The following is an 18,015-nucleotide window of genomic DNA, read 5'->3' as shown; positions in this document are numbered from 1 at the left end:
ACACAGCTTTCTTCTCTAACCCAGGCTAATTGTGTGCTTTCTAGCACTGAGGGAGACTAAAATCGTAAGGATTCCTCTAATTGAGGTGGGTGGAGGAGCAGAATTTGGAACCCAGACTATATTGAGAAGTGCCTTCACTTTCAATGTTGGATCTAGCAAGGATGTATGTGTTTTCCTATTGCTATACTGTATATCTGAAAACAGGGTATTTTGAGAGTTTGAAGGCACTACTCCTAAGATTTCTTTCTATAAGATAAGAGAGTCTCAGCAGAAAGTATTTCTGGGAAGACAAGAGCTGAGAAGAAGTTGCAAGTTTCCAGTTAGTGACCTATAGCCAGAAGTCTCCAATGGTGAAAAATCTCAGAGAAAGGTACAAAATGCTTTGTGAGAAAAATAGAATACATTTAGACCCCCGAATCATAGGATAGCATCACACTAGATTAAAGAGTACCATACACCAAAGCCTATTCTATTTTTGTTTTCTCCCTTAAATGATCTGAACCTGGAAGAGCCATAAGAAGTAGCTAGTAGCTAGTCTGTAAAAGAGATGTTGAACATTAATATTTGCTGACCATTTGTATTTCATCATTTGAGAAGTGTGAGTTTAGTTCTTTTGCCCATTTATTGATTCTGTTGTTTATTTGGTGTGAAGCGTTTTGAGATTTTTGTATGTTCTGTATATTAATGCCCTACCTTAGCAGCAGGTAGCAAAGATCTTCTCCCATTCTGTACACTCCCTTTTCATGTTCTTATTTGTATCCTATGCTGTGCAGAAGCTTTTTATTTGATGCCATCCTACTCATTGATTTTTAATTTTTATTTTTTACACTTTAATAGTCTTGTTAAGGAAATCAGTTCCTGTGCCAACAAGTTGGAGTGTTGAGACTACATTTTCTTCTAGCAGTTGCTGTTTCTGGTATGATTCCTTAGTGTTTGACCCACATTGAGTTAACTTTTGTGCAGGGTGAGAGGGGTCCAATTTCATTCTTTTACATATGGATTTCTAGTTTTCCCAGCATCATTTGTTTAAAAGGCTGTCTTTTCTCTAATGTATGGTTTTGGCACCTTTTTCTGGTGTTAGATAACTGCATTTATCTGGGTTTGTCTCAGTACCTTCTATTTTATTCCATTGGTCTTCATGTCTGTTTTGATGCCAGTAGCAGTGAAATGAAAATCAAAACTACACTGAGATTTCATCTTACTTCAGTCAGATGGCAATTATCAAGAACACAAATAATAATAAATGTTAGTGAGAATGTCAGGAAAAAGGTACACTAATACATTGTTAGTGGGACTGCAAATTAGTGTAATCACTCTGAAAAGGAGTATGGAGATTTTTCAAACAACTAGGAATGAAACCACCATGTGATCCAGTTATCCCATTCCTCAGTACATGCAAAAAAGATTTTACAGCAGCATACTCCAGAGATGCCACCACATCAATGTTTATAGCAGCACAATTTACAATACACAGCCTATGGTGCCCTTCAACACATGAATGGATAAGGTGGTATATATACACAATAGAGTATTACTCAGCCTTATAAAAATGGCTTTATGGCATTTGACAGCAAATAGAATTGGAGACTATCAGGCTAAGTGAAATAAACCAATACCCACAAGTCAAAGGTTGAATGTTTTCTCTGATATGCACAAACTAATCCTAAATAAGGGGCAGGTATGGAGGGAGAAAGTGAAAGGGATAAAAAGGAATGAGAATCTCATCAAAATAGAGGAAAAATCAGTAGAGTGAATAAAGAGGATTGAGGCAGAGGAAGGAGAGATGAGAAAAGGAAATGGGAAGAACAGTAGAATACATCTGACCAAATTTTCCTACATACTTACACAAACACAGTAAATATGTAGATCAAATATATCCACAGCACACAAATTTAAAAATTTATAAATAAATTGCAGAAAGATCAGTAGAGGGAGGAGAGCAGGGGAAAGGAGGAAGAGGGAGAAAATGTCAGGGACTAAATTAGAGCAAATTATATTCTATGCTTTTGGGTTGATGCCTACATGTATCCTGATGTTGTATATAACTAAAGTGAAGTTTAAAAAAAAAGTAAAAGAGAGTAGGTAGAGAAAAAAATAAAAGAATACATCTACTGCTCCACTCCCCCAGTGAATTGGCTCAGGTTGGGGAAGGGTTAGAGGAAGGTAAAAAACTTTAAAACTTAGTGAGAAAATAAACTTAGGTATTTGACTAGATTAGACTATTCAATAGCAAGAAAATATAAAGCGTCAATTCATTAACACTTAGTACTACTTAGAAAATGAGGAAGAGAATTAGAAGCTGGAAATAATATTCCATGGAGCTTGTTGTTTAAGAGATGACAATGAGAAAGAAATAAGTTGCTGTCTGCTTATCTCCTATTAAATCTAACCTGTTCAACAACTGGTTGCACCACCAATAGTGGAAACCAAGTTTTCTGACTCTCAGCCATTCCCTGTAAAATAAAACCAGTAATAATAATAATTTGTTCTAAAATAGTAGAAGGTGAGAGACTTCAGGAACGCAATATGCAAATGCAATTTTTAACTTGACTCTGTCCTGATTCGGAGGGAAGAATGTTAGTAAAGAAGGAAAGAAAGAGAGCAGAAGGGAAAGAGAAAGGAGAAAGGAAACAAATTAAGAAAAGAAGAAAGGAAGAGATTTTTCATGAGACATGTTTCAGACAAACTGGGAAATGTGACTATGGACAGGTTATTTGAAATTAACAAATTAATTCTAAGTTCGTAAGTGATAATGACAGGATTGTGTTAAAAATGTACTTTTACATGAGTGATACGTGTCAGCATATGTATGGGGAAATGATATTGTGCCAGGTAATAGTTTTAAAGCACTCTGGAAAGAGGACAATGGAGTAGGTGAGGTGGTGAGAAGTAGTTCAGTGGTAGAAGGCTCATACAGAATGCACAAGGTCCTGGACTCTATCCCCAGAACACCCTCCTCCAAATACTTCAGAAAATATAAATGAGGTAAACACAAATCAAACAAATTGGAAAAATCCTTATAGTTGTTGAAGATGGGTCATAGGTACCCAGAGGTACATTGTTCCATTCTGTCTTTACTCAAGTATGATTAAATTTTCTAAAATAAAAGCAACTCAGTGAGACACTGTCTCTAAATAAAATACAAAAAAGGGCTGGGAATGTGGCTCAATGGGTAAGTACCGCTGAGTTCAATCCCTGGTGTGTGTGTGTGTGTGTGTGTGTGTGTATGTGTATATATATATATATATATGGAGTTTACAAGTCCATATATTTTGCTTTATTCTAACTATGCCTTCTTTCTAATCTCTGACTTATATAAGTTAGATTCCCTTAAAAATCACTTCTGCAAAGACATAATGCATTATGTCACACTACTTGTACACAATTTCTTCAGTTTTTAAGAGCATGGCTTATAAAACTAATACAATTTTTTAAAAAGCTATTATCTGTGTTGAGAAAACTAGAGTTACCCTCCCTTGATGAAATAATTGAGAGTTGAAAGCTTCTAAGCATTATTGTATATAATAGTCAAGGCTCAATTTATTAAGCTCTCAGTTTCTATCTTTGCATCCATATATTAGATATCATATCTCTGATGAGGGCATCAGAATTTGTGAAAATTAGTGGAGGCTGTTAAGATCAAAGTCCCTTGGCAAACTGTTTCCATGTGGAAACTAAGGAATGGAAAATGACCATCTTTCAGACACATCTAGGTAGAAGATAGCTGTATCTTCTTAGATGGAAACAATTCAGGCTATTCTTAAAGAATTATGCTACCATGTATGTTGTCAAATATAGCAGTTAGGGATTTCATACTTTAATGCCTGTAATCTCAGGCATTAATGCTGATTAAATTAAAATCACCCAGGCTACAGTTGTGACATAGTTAAATATGCCCAATTATGTAAAAAAAAAAATACATGCTCTCTTTCACACAAAACATTACACAATAAAAACTAATAGCTTGGAAGAATGTTCTAGAAACAATGGAGCTCTCTGAGAAACAATTAAATGCTGTTTTTGCACCATGAGTCTTGATGCAAAAACAGAAAACAACTATCAAAAAAAAAAAGACTTCAATGACTCTACAAAGAAAAGTAATATAGAAAGTTATACTCTGAATGTACAGAAGTTTGGGGAATTTCAGCCAATTTATTTCAGTGATATTTTACTTTTTTCATGTGCATCATAAAAATTTACCTGAATTTCCAAAGTTTCTTTTCAGTTAAGTTAAAACTAAAAACTCAATCTCCTAAAAGGGAAGTGTGTCATATTTTAATTGGCAATACTGTTTCTCTCTCTCCCCCACCCTCTCTCTCTCTATATATATATATACACACACACAAACACAAACATACACATATGTATGTGTGTGTGTGTTATATATATATAAAATAATGATGCATGTTAAAATCAATAAAATACAGTATCCGAAAAGGGAATAAAATTTATTAGGGGAAATTACAGAGCATCAAAATATGACCTCAACTCTATGACCTCTCTTTAGAAGAATAGTCATAATTTCACATCTTATTCCTTAGAATTGGGGACAAAATAGCAATGTTGTTTCCCCATTTATCTGGTCAATAGGTACACCTCTGCCCATTCATATATTCTTGGCTCAAGTTGGGGAAGGGTTAGAGGAAGGTAACACTCCCACACTCAAGACTGGGAGATTGGATAAACCTAAGTTGTCATCCAAACCACAATCAGTTTAGACAGGCATGAAGATTTTAGATTATCATGATGAAAAACCATAAGAAACTGAGCTGGCAAACATGGAAGTTGAGCCCCTCTTAACTTTATTATTCTGCTTCTAAATAAGATCCTCTGAGTCTGTAATTTATAAATACCTAAATATAAATTCTTAATTTGGACACTTACCCCTGGGTTGATTATCTCCAGCAATAGAAAAAGAAAAGTTACAATACATACGAGAAAATAGTATATCATAAAATGAATTCACAAGTCTTACATTTTAATTTTGATGTAAAATGCAGGAAAAAAATAATTTGCAATACTACCCCAGGGTTCAGAGAATCACTTTTTAGTTAAGTCTGTAACTTTATTTCTAATTCATCTTATTTACTTTTGAATCTTCATTCTCTTGGAGCTACTAGTGATGCTTATGATAATTTTTTAAATATAAAGATGACTAAGAAACTTTATATTTCCTTCACTGAACAACTCTTGTTCTTTCCTTTGCATTTTTGATAGATTATCCTTCATGGAGTAAAATGTACCCTGACCTGCCTAGAATATTCAGTTTATTACAAGATGACTATGATAGCAAATTTGTTTAATCAATACCACTTTTAGAATGGAAGGAAAAGAATTGAAGTCAAATATATTATAAAAGGTAACCAGAAAATGGAAAATGTGAGGAAGGAGAGGAAACAGAAGGAAGAGAGAATGTATGCCTTTCTTTGTTTCCCTGGAATGCCGTAACCAGGAACAATTTGTGAGAATGTGTTAGTTCTATCTTAGAATCCTCTAAATCATCACATGGATGTTTTTACTCAAATGACAACACACGTATTTCTGGTTTTGTCTATTAATTACCCTTGTTCTTGCCTCTGAATCTGTGCTTGATGGTTCATCCAATATATAAAAAATTTACCATTAACAATACAAAGATTGTATTAATTACATATTAAATGCCAAGTTATTTTTCAATTAATGTTAAGCCTGGTATTCTTTGTTTAAAAAATACTTTTCTCTAATTTTATAAGTATTTATCTTAATCCATGTAGGAAAACTAAAACCTTGTCAAAAGGCTGTTTGATTATTATGCTGGAAACCCAATGACATGAAAAATAATTTCATGCAAAATATTTGCACTAATCCTAGTAGTCTCTGGTAGCATGAAAAATAAATTAGTTCTCTCCCCTGTTGAATATAATGCTCACCTACATGTACCTAAAGATTTAATGCAGGGAATCAAACAGTGCCCTATATTGACCCAAGAGGGCATATTATGGTTACATCAATGCACAGTGGGATGCCCCCACTAGAACTAAATATAAGAGCTTTGATTTCTTTGCTGAGGACCATCTAACCTAATTTTAGATAGCCTGAATCTTTCTCTGAGCAACTTTGTAGAAACTATACTTCAATTCTGTTGTCTAGGAAAGCAGAGCAAAATATACATCAATTGCCTTTAAACAACTGCATTTTCAAAAAAACATAAAAGTAGAAAGGATTGTGCGCACACACACACACACATCTGCTCCTGCTTTTCCTACAGAATTAAGTTTAGCATGCTATAATACTGGATAGATGTTTCTTAGAAAACATGACCAAATGATATTTAAATCTGTCTGTTACAAAACCCAGAAAATACTGAAAGCTGTGATACATTTCTAGTGAGGACACCACTTACCACATACACATGGGATTTGTACTTACCTTCCTAATTAATTCTTGAGTGTATTTTGTTTCAAATTTACTTTTCTCAAATTCAACATAATTCATCTTTTCTGTGATCAATGTGGAAGTAAAAACAGGACAAACACAACAAGCAGCATTTCAGACAGTACAATTAAACATGTGGTTTCTCTGGGCATACATTAAAGCATAAGCATTTGCAGCTTGAGAAGCCACATATGAGTCAGACTTTAAGTCTTCAATGGAACTGATATTTTCTTTTGCCCATATGCTACCAAGATTACATCATCACAGTTAAACTGATGGTCCACTAATATTTTATTAAGAACTCCAAATCTGAGGCATTTTTATTCAAACCATAAAAATCCAGAGGATGTCAACTTCTACCATGATAGCATATAAACTTAGATATTTATGTTTCTTTGTCTCTCTTTACTGTATGAAAATAATAACAACATTAATTTTGGATCATTAAAACTCACTGCTATGACTTCAAGTTATGAGAAAGCCTCTATATAAATGAAGGGATGTTTTGTTTACTATTCATAATCTCAAGTGAATGTGTGAGGTACATGATAAAATAAAACATATAATGCATAAAATCAATAATAATATAGAATAAAAATGTAACAAGGTCAGAACCACAAAAATATTCTCTAAGGTACCATGGATTGTGTTGGCACATTGAGAGAGATGAAGAAAATGTCACAGTCTTACCACAATAAATCTATCTGACATTATCATTGCAATCACAGCTGATGGTGGGCAGATGACTTTGTTTATTTTCTTCACCTATATATCTCTACCATAGTGTTTGGCTTATGTTAATTATAGTAGGCAAAAAAAATATTTGTTGAATAAATCCAATGTGTTATTTGGGCTTTACAAGAAATTTTTAGTATTACCATTATTTATTGATATAATATGCATTTGATTGGTGTTATTTTACTATTTGCAATTATTATCAGTGTTGTACAAATGAGGAATCAGAGTGTGAGAGAATAACACAAAAATGGCCAATATTAAGTCCATTCTCTTCAGCCCTAACCCTAAGCACTAACTACCACTTCTTTCTGTCTCTTGTTGATAGAACAGATTTCCTATGAAACATTATGTGGGAAAGGGTCAATATAGAATCCTATGAGCAAGGCTGCTAACCAAAATTATATGAAGAACATGGATATAAGCTAAAAATCAGAGTCCAGCAGGAGTAAGATAAGAAAGGAGTGATAATATTTAAAGCAGGAAGAGGTGGCACAAACCAGTGGAGACATGAAAGCACAATTTACATTCAGGGTCAGATAAAGGATCCATCCATCGGTCTGCAGTACAGTGTGGCATGTGGATGGAATTCCCTGGTCTCAGCACAGTAAGTACTTGCAGCAGTCAGAGGTTAGCAATAAGATAGGGAGTCAGGAATATATAAGTCTAGCAGCTTTTGAAACCACAGATTGGAAATAAACCAGAGGTAATATTGGGGTTGGGTAGGGATTCTATTGTTCTTTAAATGCCACATGTCCAGAATATGTATGAAGCTGTAAAAATATAGAAGCAGTTGAAACAAGCCAAATCATTTAAGAGGATCACTTTCCAAACACAAAAGCCCTGCAGAGATATTAAACCAAGGTAAAGTGAGACAGAAGGTATGAATTAAAAAAGAGTATTCAAGTCACATTAAAAACATCAAAAACATAAATGTATGGAAATGTAGAAAATCATACTAAGTAAAATAAGGCATTTGAGGCATTGGAGTATTGTAAAATAAGCCAAACTCAGAAACTCAAGGTCACATGTTTTTCTTCTGAAGAAGCTAGACTAAAATAAAGGAAAGGGGCAGGAAATTATAGATTATCATAAAGATAAAGAGAAGATCAGCAATGTAGAAGAAGGAGATCAAGAGGCAAGGTGGAGGTATGCGTAAGGGGAGGCAATGTAGAATGGATTGTTAACAAGAATCATGTTCTGTGTGTATATAAATATACAACAGGGAACATCACCTTTATGCATAGGTAGAAAAATTAATAGAGGAGCTAAAGGAAGTCCAGTAGAGTAGAGGAAGGAGAATGAGGGTGAGGGGAAGGAGGACAAGAGGGAAGAGAGGATGGAATAGGGTTGGGATCATGAACTGAAATCAAATTCCATGAATGTAGCAGTTTGTTGAAATGAACCCAGGTACTATGTGTAACTATAAAGCTCTAATAAAAATATTGAAAATTGTGTATAAGTTGGCAACAACAACCTTGAGTGTCTCTGAGAGTGGAAGAATCTGAAACACAGCCCTAGAGCTGCCTTGTCTAATTAATCGGTTTTGTGGCACAGTGAGGGTTTCAAATGGCAGCATTTGCTGTTGTTTGTCTCCTTACAAAGGGTTGTGTTATGGCAATGAACTTAATATTGAAAAAATAATCATCATATCTGGGTATACTTTGGACTGCAAATGAATGTGGGCAGAAATATGTTTCATAAGGTGAAGAAAATATAATTCCATGTAAAAGCAAATTTGGTAACAACTGTGCTCTGACAGGTTCACATAGCTGGATACTGAGAAATGCAGCTAGAAAAGTAGCTTGGAGACAGACTGTAAAAACCATGAATGTTTGATGAAACAGTGTGGCTATTTTGTTCTAGGGAATTGAGAGGTGATAAAGAGTTTGGATTGGGAAGTAGTCTGATAAAGCATTAATTTTAGGAAGATGAACATGGCTGCAATAAAGCCTAAGAATTAAAGATAAGAATTGAAGAATACAAATTAGGAACCAGATGCAATAATTTAGAAATAAGGTAAAAAAAGATGTGAATTATATCCATGGCAATAAGAATGCAAAGAATTTTGGAGTATTGTGACAGTGGGAAACTACAGTGCTTGAATAGCCAGTGAGGGAAATGTCTTATAATGAAAAGGAAGATTATTTAAATATCGAGAGAGCTGAATCACTCACAAATACAAATATACACAGTCACATTGCTGATATAATGGGAAAAGTATTGTGTTAATTATATAAAATATATTAATCATTCGCTCACTCATGGTGGATCTGAAATTTCAAGCCATGAAAGAGGGTCATGGGTATAAGGTTCCATTAATCATACCATATGTATTTTTACACATGTAGCAGATTTTTCTTTTTTAATAATAGTACTTAATTTTTTATTTAATAGTATTTTTTTTACTTAATATACTTAAATAGTAATACTTAAAGAGCAAATTTTTTTACTTAATAGTAAAAGTATCAAGTTTTGAGAAACCTAGCAAAATCTCATGCATCTATCTGTGTTGAATGTGTCAAATCATATTATTTCAGAAAATGCATCAACATATATTTAGATAATTAAACGTTCTTTTAAATTTTGTATTTTGGCCAGGACAACATGCCAAATACAAGCCTGTGATGATGGCAGTTTTGGGCCCTCACCTGGTAGGCTGTCTTTCCTTGGGTGGTACGGCTTGGGCTTACCTACCAACACAGATCCCCTACATGTACCTGCTTGGAAACAGGTCCCAGGAAGAGTGCAGAGCTAACTGCAAGGAACTCACACTCTTGATCATGGCTTCATTGGTGCAGACTCTACTCAAATGACCCCTAACTAATCAGCTTTTTATTTGTTTTCATTTTGGCAGAGCAGGGGAGTATTAAATAGTAAGGTTACCAGGAATACAATTACCACTGTTAGTCTTTTCCACTTCCAAATACATTATTCAATTAACATAAGTGATGATTAACTCTAAAAGTATCAAATAATTTATATTACTGTCATGGAATCTATCATATTCAGATTAAAGTAGGATAGACCATTGAAGTTCTCTTATAGACATCTATATATAATACAGAATCTGTACTTGAATTACTCTCAATGATGGTCAAATACCCATTTTACTTTTTCAAATGCACTCAGGGCTAAAAGCTAAAGGAATAGTCCAATAAAAGTTTTGGGGCTCAGAACTTACAACACAGTTTTCATTTCTTTCTTACACCACCGTTATTTCATTGTGCATTTACAATATGTGAAATAAAAATGAGTGGGTTTTATCTAGACTTTGAAATGATCCATTTTACTTGGAGAATTTTGTATTTCTTAATATCTATCATTCAATGCTTTTGGTTACTTGTTGCTACTTTTTAATGAACCAAAAATAACAACTATTTACAAATGGACAGATTTACTTTGCATTTCTGTGAAATTGGGGACCAGGGGGAACACTTTTTTTGATAGGTAAAATTATTAGGTTAAATGACAATTTGGAGACTTCAAATAAACTGAAAATGATAAAATAGTTCTAGTGAGACAGTTCTATCTTGTTTCTAAAATATTTTTGTTTGCAATGATGAAAGAATTAAAATCATGAGAAGTACTGCCTAATGCTGACACAAGCGTTTCTTTATTATTACCAGTGCTGCATTGTTCTTTTCTGCCTATCACATTGTCTACTTGTATAGGTGGCTCTATCTCATGGCATCATGGTTGTTCTCACAAACATGGTAGGCAGTAGTCTGATGATGGTATAAAGGACGTTATAGTTAGTACTCTGAAGGGCAAATCTTTGAAGACATTAATAACAAAGATTGAAATATTTACATAGCTATGTAGATATACTCTTGAGTGCCAAAGATAAAACAAACACATGCTTTTGTTTCTGATCAGTAGGCATATGCAATTTTACATTTTCAATATGCTGATAGCTATTTTCTGGATTTTATATGATTACACCCATATTCTTGAATTTCTTTCTAACCAAACTCAAGCTTCACTAAAATTCAAACCAATGGGAATGTTTTGTTCTAAGACCTGACCCATTCATTTCAATCACTGCGATAAGCAAGCCAGCTATGCTTAAATGCAGCATCTGAAAAACAATATTAAGATATAGAAAGCAGGCTGGCTTGACAACTCTGGAATTTTAACACAACCATAGCTATAATATGTTAATAAATAATAAATGACTGTAGACAATAAAGTGGAAATATTTAAACCCATATTCAATACTTCTAGCTAAATTCTCTCACCCAAATTACTTTCTCTGATAATTTTTTCTGTGAATGTCAGGGCACAGTTGCTTAATTTCAATATCCTAATTTAAACCAAAATCATGAGATGTGTTTTAAAGTAATCATTATATCTGATATATAAATTTAGCTACATGATATATTTTATTTTCTAGAAACTTCATGTAATTTAATCATAATATCAAATAATATATAAGAATTCAATATGCAAAGTGAAATAGTGATAAACTAAAGCTATCCTAAGTATTTTACATTGACATAAAATAAAATGAAGCTCAATAGGATTAATAGCTTTGTATAAATTCAAACTATAAGGTATAAACCAATAAACTTGCATTTTCATGTTTGGTTTTTTGTTTGTTTTTGCTTGCATGATTTTATTCAGGAAGATTTTTCTACTATGATTTTGTTTAAGGGAATAATGCCAGGTTCTCAGTGTTCAAAAATGCAGCCTGACTCTGGGAAGGCTCAGTCAGAAACTCAACTTGGAACTACCCAATGGCAATAAATATAAAATGCCAGGGGAGAGAGAGAGAAACCTGTGTAAGGCTGAAACAAAGGAAGAGTATTCTTGGCACACAGATGATTTTCTCTCATACAAGAGCCAATGTTTTATATATCATGGAAGCTTTTAAAATTTGATTCACTATAATAAATTTCAAAATGCATGAAAGATAAAATAAGGAAGAAAAATAAATACAGGTAAATAAATTCACAAATATTGTGTTATATCACCACAAAATAAATTGTTTGGTAATAATTATAATATCTCCCAAATTTATAGAACTCTTTGGAACTCACATATAAAGACAAGGGTAAATACATCTACTTGTAGTTTTCGGTTAGTAGCTTTAAAAGTGTTTTAAAACTGAAGTACACATGACCAGTGAGAAACTAAACACATTATCAGAGTTAATCTTCAAAACCACTAGATGTGGTTGTTAATAAATGCTCAGATTTTCAGGAAAAGCTGGTAAATTTGCTCAGATCCTAAATCAGATCTGATTTCAAAATTCACTTTTCATTTAATAATATTTGCTCTAAGAAAGTATATATTATAAATCATATAAAATATGTATAATATGCACGGAATTCTACTGCTGCGTCCAGGGCAAGAGATGTAAGTTAAGGATGGATATAATTTAAGAATTTTTTTTGGGGGGGAGATGCTTTTCAAGAAATAATGAGAAGCCAGGCACAGTGATGCATGACTTAATCCCAGTGGCTCAGAGGATGGCAAGTTCAAAGCCAGCCTCAGCAACTCAGTGAGGGCCTAAGCAACTTAGTGAGAACCTGTCTCAAAATAAAACAAAAAAGACTGGGGATAGGACTTAGTGGTTAAGCACCTTGGGTTCAATCCCCAGTACCAAAAAACATGAAAAATAAGAAATTAGAAATTTATTTTTAAATATTTAACTTTATTTGGATACAGAATATATAAATTATATTGTTGATGTCATTTCTTCCAATATCTAATTTGGAGACCTCTGATATCTGAAGATGGCAGAGCAGAGAAAGAGAAAGGAAGCATATATTTAGTCATTTAATCAACCAATCCTGGAGTTGTCCTATTTTTAGGATTCCTCTTATGTGAAATTATAAATATCTGTATGGATTGTACATGCTTGATTTGGCTTTTAGTAACTTGATACTGAAATTCTTATAGCTAATATTACACAGAGGTAAAAAGAAGATGACAACATCTCAAAAGAAGGAAGAGTAAGGACAGGTATCTATTTGGTAGAGGTAACTTTCATTATGTATGTTCATTTAACCATAGTTTTAAAAAATCCAATAAAGTCACTGAACCAGAATACCAACATGAAACACTGCCTTTCCTTGAAAATCTATTGGATTCTGCACATTAGAGATTGTCAGTAAATCAAGAATTATGATTTTTCACATAAGGAATCTGAGGTCACATAAATACTGGCAATAGTAATAAATGCATAACAACTCAGATTCTCATCTTAGAAATGATATGGAGGAGTCATATTGCCTGTAATCACTTGTAAGGGAATTTTAAAAGCAATATTTAATATCTAGGTTAGATCAAGCAAATAGTTTTATTCCTCACGCCAGTCTTATGTCATGTAAACTAAGTGTAATAATATTATACTTGTATACTTATTCCCATTCATGCCTTCCAGAGCTGTTGATATTTTAAGCCTTCAAAAATTAAAAGCCATATTTGCAAATAGATGTAATTGTATGATGATGCTGGCCAATAGGAATGTGTACAAAAGTCTTGTGGTTTCTTTGTAGAACTTTTCATTAAGACAGGCCAAGGTGCCCCTTATCTAAACTGTCCTGCCATTTCAAATGTGCACATGGCAGCTGGATGATCAATATTAAGACCACCGTGGGGCAGGAAGACCCCCAAATTGGAAACATTCTGTGATATAGATAATGACTCAGCTGCTGCACCAGTTCTCAACTGCCTGTAGTGAGGGGGAGGGGCTTCTTTCATAAGTCAATATTTAGGAGGAGAATGGTGGTCTTTGTTACTCCGGAGTAAAAAGAACACTTATGTCCTAAAGTTAACAAACTATTTATCAATTTAGTCATAATGGTTTTGTAGAAAATATGAGGGATGTGTGTGTGCACGCGTATTTATGTTTTGATTATACAATTACAATTGTCTGAATCTAATCTTATGTTCTCAATTATGTGACTGGAAATCGACCTAACTTTTGTTGTAGTTCTGTGATATCTTCTTAGGGCACATTAATAAGTCACATATACAGGCACAAGCAGCTGAGAGAGAACAAGCCCTTGGAGAAAGGCTCCAAAGACCATTTACTTCTGCACACTATGAAGCATTGTGAAAAATATTTAACAACAAAAGCTGCACCAGAAAAACTCAGTGTTTCAACATGAATGAAGGGAACTATATCTATTTTAAAGAAAGAATCTTTTCTAAGAAGTACATAAATAATTGTTCAACTTATTGTGTTTAATAGGATCTAATTGGTTGTTCTTCAAAATCATGCACCTTTGTCTGGATCCCCAACTAAGAGTGAATTCAGGGACTAATCAGAACTGATATTTCACGTTGGGAGATGGAGTTGCCTGCAGGAGTCCTGTGAGCTATACACAAAGGCTTCACAATCTCAGAACTCCAATATGGAAACTATTAGATGAAATTAGTATTCAGATAATTTGTTGATTGAACACTTTCCAACGACAAATATAGATCATTAAATTGAAAACTCATGTTCTGGACTAAATCAAACTTTCCTTGTTATCTACCTTCTTTCCTTCCTCCTTCTCCCATTCTCCCATTCCTTCTCTTCTTTAGTATCTTTGTTATAAAAATTATGCATCCTTCATAAAGGACACATAAAAAATTGTCAATGCAACAGATAGCCATTGGCCAAATCAAAGATAAAAGTAATTTTCTAACTCCTAGATATAAATTGTGAAACTAGGAAATTTCTCATTTTCCCAAAGCTTCCAATTTCTTTCTCTCCTAAGGAATAAGTGGAAAATGTTGGGTATTTATCTGTTTAGGCATACAATTTTGGATAAATTACTGCATGTGTGTGTGTGTATGTTTGTGTATAAATTACTGGAAGAGAGAGAGGGGGAGAGAGAGAGAAAGATTTGTACAATTCGTCCAAGAACACATGGCATTTATATTCTATCTCTATAAATTTGTCAAACTAAGAGATGCACAGTGTCAGAGTTGAACTTTTCTCCATATTAGTTTTGAAGTCAATCTCCCTTAGAGTTTACCTTTTGGAAAGAAATTACTTTATGAGTTATGGTTCCAAACATTAAGGGAAATCCTAGTCTATATTAATGATATTTTAAGTTGCAATTATAAGAAATCTATTCTCCTTTACATTGACTAGAACTGCCTCTCCACTTTCTTCTCAATTCAGATTTCATAATTAAGTCCTTAAGTATCTTCCAAAAATTAGGTCACTTTGACCTGTACGCCTGAATAGTCCTGCTGTTAATTTTAATATGACAAAATAAAAAGGGCATTCTTTACTTTCACCAACTTAACTATCCTCTGCTTACAGGATTTTACTATAGAAACATTTAAAAATAAAATATTACTATGGTTTGAAATCAGATAAAAATCTAGGTAAAAATCTATTGCACACAATTTAGACTATAAATTGGCAGATAAAAGATACATTCATTTATGTTTTAAAACAGTCATATTTTTATTCAATTAATACTATTAAGAACTTACTCCATGAAAATAATAAGGAAAGGGGCTAGAAAGATGTATAAAATTAATTTCCAAACTTAAGGACCCTCTAGGACAGTAATTAAGGTAACATGTAAATAAATGACTTTTTTCAAGTGGCCTGTCTTAGTTCTCAAAACTGAGGCAAATGAAAGAATAGATTTGTCAATTCTAATAGCACACTCAAGTAATGAGAAGGAGATAGCTCGAGAGACAGGCAGAATTATCTATAGGAAAAACTAAAAGGACAACATTTTAGGACAAGGAAGGAAGAAAAACCCAGAAACAAAAAATCACAATGATGGAGGTATCATTGAAAATACATTTATATTGCAGTGGCCAAGAAGCCGGGTGTGGTGGCACATGCCTATCCCAGCAGCTTGGGAGGCTGAGGCAAGAGGATCACAAGTTCAAAGCTAGCCTCAGCAATTTAGCAAGGTGCTATGCAACTCAGTGAGATCCTGTCTCTCAACAAAATACAAAAAAGGGCTGGGGATGTGGCTCGGTGGCTAATAATTGCCCCTGAATTCAATCCCTGGTACTCCACTCCGCCCAACAACAAAAATACACATGCAGAAAGCTGAGTTGGTGTCTTCTTGAGGAAAGTTTGAATGCCAAGTGAAGCAACTAGAAGTTATAATGTAATTATAATGTAATTTAGTTGAACTGATCAACAGGACCACTAGAAGAAATTGGGATATCAAAAGATAAAGCTACAAAAATGGAAAGTAAGTTGACTTTTCCATTTTTAAAGAGAGAAGCAGCACACACATGGCAATGTCAAGAGAAGAGTTGGAAATATGAGACTGGTTTCCATCAGGGAGGGTGAGATGAAGAAGTGGCAGTTGTCAGGCTGGAAGTCAGGGCTGAATTTATAGGACTTAAACATTCTGCAGCAACAGTCACAAAAGAAGCCTAGCTTTATAACTCACAAATAAATCATTTCTTCAGAGTAAGATTTGATAATTTTTATATCTGTAAAAAGTTGAGATGAAACAGTACTTCTATAAACCATCCCAGCTAATATTCTGTAGTTCCTTAACCAAGTCTACACTGTCCATGATCACTGCCAAGAAGTGCCATCTTGCCAGTGGTGTTTATTTGGAAAAATCAAATGCTTTAGAGCACCATTGTTATTTATGAATATCCTGGCCTATCTTCTATCTTTCTTCCTGGCAAGATTACTAATATACAAGGGGAGTGAAGAATGTCTAGATTTAACACCGAATGTCATATTAACATTCTCTGATGATACAGAAACAGCCTGGTGAGTTTTTTGAAGTTCCATGCTGAGCAAAATGAACATGATACAATAGAAAATACATCTACATTGCATGTATTTATTAGATTATATTCAATGACAAATATATACTGAAAATATATAATTGCCATTACTTTCATTTACTCAAAGTGTGGCCTTTTGTGATACTGGTGAATTAACCCAGGGCCTCATGCTTACTAGGTAAGTGCTCTACCATAGAGCTGCATCCTCACCCTTCATGGGAGTTTTTATATTTAAGAACACAAAAAGATCTACCTATCTAAATTTTCCAAAAGTTATTTAACTTAGATAATAATTTAGATATGCTTTATATAAAGGTCTTATAAACATGTCTCATCAATTACAAAACAAAAAAATGACTAATATGAAATATGAGAAATGAGTTGTTTTTCAAGTTCTATATACTCCACAAGTCTATCTAAATATTCCTGAAACCAAATCCGTATCTATAATATTTCAAAAATATTGAATATATTTTTCTATTCACAAAAGTGTTTCCCTATCTTTTTAAAACATTAGTACTTAAAGAACAGCCTTCGAGGCATTTCTTCATTTTGTTTTAATTAAATCAAATTATTACATCATAAAGTATATCTTGAACATAAACACCAAACTATAAACCTTATGACAAGTCAATAAATTAAAAATAAATTTTGATTTCTCTATATCTCATAATAAAATTTACACAATTGCTTTTGAATATTTGGTTGCCTAACTTCAGCAGAGTTTTATAATGGTCTGTATTACAAGGTAGCAACAAAGAGAAAAAAAAAAGTTGTAAAAACTTTTTGTATAAGTTTATCAGAGAATCCTTTATTTTCCACACACATTAGAGTTGCCTCTTCTCTAATAATCATAAAACTATCTCAATGAATTCAGAGTTATGTCTGTCAAATCATTAATAAGGTTTAACAATTGCCTTAAAAGTTCTTTTAAAGTTATTGCTTTCATTTATTTTGCTTTTTTTTTAGTTGACAATTGTATATGTGGGGTGGGTGCTACTTTGATAATAATCACAATATAAAACAAAATTGCCACATCGTTAAAGAAATTTTAAAAAGAGAGATAATGGTAACCAATGAAAATATTTCCATCAATGAATACCATTGAGAAAACTAAGAAAATATATTTTCCTTATA

The 18,015-nt window shown here is 33.3% G+C and overlaps 1 protein-coding gene across 4 annotated transcripts in view; it reads right to left on the bottom strand.

Moving 5' to 3' along the window:
• Nucleotides 1-18,015, bottom strand: part of Magi2 (membrane associated guanylate kinase, WW and PDZ domain containing 2) — a 1,314,737-nt gene that overhangs the window by 1,274,143 nt on the left and 22,579 nt on the right. The window lies entirely within an intron of this gene.

The sequence above is a fragment of the Marmota monax genome, unplaced genomic scaffold, assembly GCF_021218885.2.
Source record: "Marmota monax isolate L192 unplaced genomic scaffold, Marmota_monax_Labrador192_F-V1.1 WCK01_AAM20220418_F8-fsc00065, whole genome shotgun sequence".
NCBI classification, from domain to species: Eukaryota; Metazoa; Chordata; class Mammalia; order Rodentia; family Sciuridae; genus Marmota; species Marmota monax.
Note: the sequence above shows the minus strand (reverse complement) of the source record. Positions and strands in the feature narration are given on the sequence as shown.